General features: G+C 49.9%; 1 non-coding gene across 1 annotated transcript; it reads left to right on the top strand.

Annotated features, from left to right (window-relative positions):
• Positions 1-2,977: 2,977 nt before the first annotated feature.
• TRNAP-UGG lies at positions 2,978-3,049 on the top strand. The gene has a single exon. It is a non-coding gene; the product is annotated as a tRNA-Pro (tRNA).
• The last annotated feature ends 184 nt before the right edge of the window (positions 3,050-3,233 follow it).

Here is a 3,233-nt window from a genome sequence, read left to right as displayed (position 1 = left end):
TGAGCCCCACAACTCCCTCAGCTGTTTATCACCAGACTTGTGCTCTGCTCTAGACCCTTCCCCAGCTTCATGAGCCTGCACAGCACCTGGGTAAAGTGCTGGGCACACTGGACGTTCTCCCTGGTCACTGTTCCATGGCAGAGCTTTGGGGACTGGCCTGGTGGCCTTTTCTTCTGCATCAATCCTTTTCACATGCCACTGAAATCACGAGTGTGAAGATAACATGCTTCATAATTCTGAACTCTGAGACCTCATCAGTTTAGGTTCTTTCCTCCATCCAGTGGTGCAAAACCAGAGACACTCTGGGAGAGATGATGGCCCCCCATGTAAATGAGGTGAGGGTCTGGCATGCTGTGAAGGGAGCTGGTTTGTGTTATCAAGTTTCCTTGCACACGGCCAGATTTATTAATTTTTAGAGCAATATATGCAGGACTATATTCACTGAACTAATTTTAAGTGGCTTTTAAAAGCAAACAAATACAGGGTTGCAGCTATTCCTCCTCTGCTGTCTCATCTCTAGCTGACAGCTTGTTCCAGCAGGAAAGTAGGACCCCAGGACTGTATTTCACCGCTGTGTATCAAAACAAACACACATAAAAAGGGACTCCAGCACTAACTTCATTTGTTACATTCAGTGCTGTCTTTTAAAGGGAACCTCCTGACCTGCTGTAGTGAGCTCTTTCTTCCCTGCCAGAGCGTTTAATGAGTAAAGCCAAGGACCTTCTGAGCAGGCTCTGCTCGGCTCACTCCTCTGGCACAAGGTGACTTTGCACTGCACTCAAGTGCTCTGTTTGCCAGCCTCACCCTCTCCTTGGAGCACCAAGCACCCTGTGGTGTCCCTTGGGGCAGTGCCACAGGCTCCAGTGGCTTTGCCTTTGGAATCCAATGGGTGCTGAGAAGCCACCCAGTGAAACCAGGATGGGGTTTCACAGTTCAGATGTGGGTTTTGTACACCAAGTCTTGCTGGAAATTATAGAACAGTGTAGGTTGGAAGGGATCTTTAAAGCTCATCTTTAGTTGAGTTCCAGCCCCTCTGCCCTGGGCAGTGACCCCCTCCACTAGACCAGGCTGCTCCAAGACATGCCCAGCTTGGCCTGGAACACTTTCAGGAATGGGGCAGCCACAGCTTCTCTGGGAAACCTGTGCCAGATAATTACCACCCTCATTATAAAAAAACTCCTCTTCATTACATCTAATTTAATATTCTAATCTTCTTCCATATATCCAGTCTAAATTGACTGTCTTTAAAATCATTCCCCCTGGTTCTGGAACACCAGTCCCACGTCCAAAGTCCCTCTCCAGCTCTCTTGGAGCCCTGTTAAGCACTTGAAGGGCTCTTAGTTCTCTTCAGAACCTTCTCTTCTCCAGGCTGACCCGCCCCAGATGTCCCAGCCTGTCTCCAAAGCAGAGGAGCTCCAGCCCTCAGAGGATCTTTTGGCCTCCTCTGGACCTATTCCAGCAGCCCCACATCCTTCTGATGTTGGACCCCAGGGCTGGACACAGTGCTCCTCAAAGAACCCCTCAAAGCCCAAGTATCTTAGGTGTCTCCAAATCTGAGTTAACAACACTCCTCAGCCATACCACCCTGGGGGCATGTTTTTGGGGAGCACTGCCATTGGCAGAGTCCTGCCTGCGCCACAGGGGAGTTTGCAGCCATCTCCTGGACCACAGCACAGCCAGAGCCTCCGTGAACCCGACAGTGGAGGTGGAGGCTTGGCCATTGAGCAAGCACAGCATCTCTGGAGCTACAGGAGATGTTTAGCTGGTGCAGCACAGGAGTCATGCTAGGAGATGGAGCATTCACTGGTTCTCCATGTTATGAGAATATTATTTTAAAAAATCCCAAAGCTGCATTGCTGATTTATATTCTAAATACTAAATTATATTACAGTCTCAAGCCCTGTTGCTGTTGGGCTGCTTCTTGCACACAAGCCTAACACACGGGCAGGGCCTGACTCCATGGAACCAGGTAAGTGCCTAAATGATACCTGCTGGTATGGTTTGTTTTCAGTTGTAATAAGGGGTTAAAAATTCCTTTATCTCATCTGCTGCTGGCACTGCATGAATAGCAGCAGGTAGGGATGGGTGGCAGTTCTGTTTGGCCTTCAGACAATGCAAGAATGTTTCCTTCAGTGCAGGGAATCAAGGTAAATAATTTGGGGGCAATTGACATCTGCAAAATTCAATTTTCAGGAAAGTGATGCCTATTTCAGAATAGCTTCAGAAACAGCCTTGGCAGAGAAAAAAAATTTACATCGTTTTCCATGCAAATTGGTATAATTAATACTAGCTCTTGGGGAGTCGTCCCCCCTCATTTTCCTCCCCAAATATGAAGAAACTAGTTGTATTTTCCAAATCCGACACACATATGATGGAGCAGTGGTTTGAGGGAAGGGATTCTGCTGCTTTCTCCCACCTGCAGAGCTGCCTCCAGCTCTGGGGTCCAGCATCAGAAGGACGTGGAGCTGCTGGAGTGTGTCCAGAGGAGGCCACGGAGATGCTCTGAGAGCTGGAGCCCCTCTGCTCTAGAGCCAGATTGGGAGAACTGGGGATGTTCAGCCTGGAGAAGAGAAGGTTCCAGGGAGAGCTTAGAGCCCCTGGCAGTGGCTAAGGAGGCTGTAAGGGAGCTGGAGAGGGACTTTGGACAGGGACCTGGGGGGACAGGACAAGGGGCAATGGCTCCCCACTGCCGCAGGGCAGGGTTAGGTGGGATATTGGGCAGAAATTTTAGGCTGTGAGGGGGTTTAGGCCCTGGGACAGATTGTGCAGAGAAGCTGTGGCTGCCCCGTGCCTGGCAGTGTCCCAGGCCAGGTTGGGCGTGTCCTGGAGCAGCCGGGTCTAGCTGAAAGTGTCTCTAGAATCTGGGATTCTGCGATTTTGCGCGCAGAAAGACACAGAAAACTCCTGTTCATACACAACGCCATTTACACTCTACACAAAATCACATAGAGCCATTTTGAAAACACGGACTGCAACTGGCTCGTTGGTCTAGGGGTATGATTCTCGGTTTGGGTCCGAGAGGTCCCGGGTTCAAATCCCGGACGAGCCCTGTTTTTTTTCTTTGTTTTCTTTCTTTTTTCTTTCTGTCTCACTCGCTCTATTCTCTCTTTTTCTTTCTCACTCGCCCCTGTCTTCCGTGTTCCCTTCCCACGGACACTCCCCCCCGGGTGTACTTTCGTTTTCGAGGAGAATACCTACGTGCGACATGGCAAACCGCGGTCTAGTTGGGGAAA

Source organism: Geospiza fortis, unplaced genomic scaffold (assembly GCF_000277835.1).
Source record: "Geospiza fortis unplaced genomic scaffold, GeoFor_1.0 scaffold154, whole genome shotgun sequence".
NCBI lineage: Eukaryota > Metazoa > Chordata > Aves > Passeriformes > Thraupidae > Geospiza > Geospiza fortis.
Note: the sequence above shows the minus strand (reverse complement) of the source record. Positions and strands in the feature narration are given on the sequence as shown.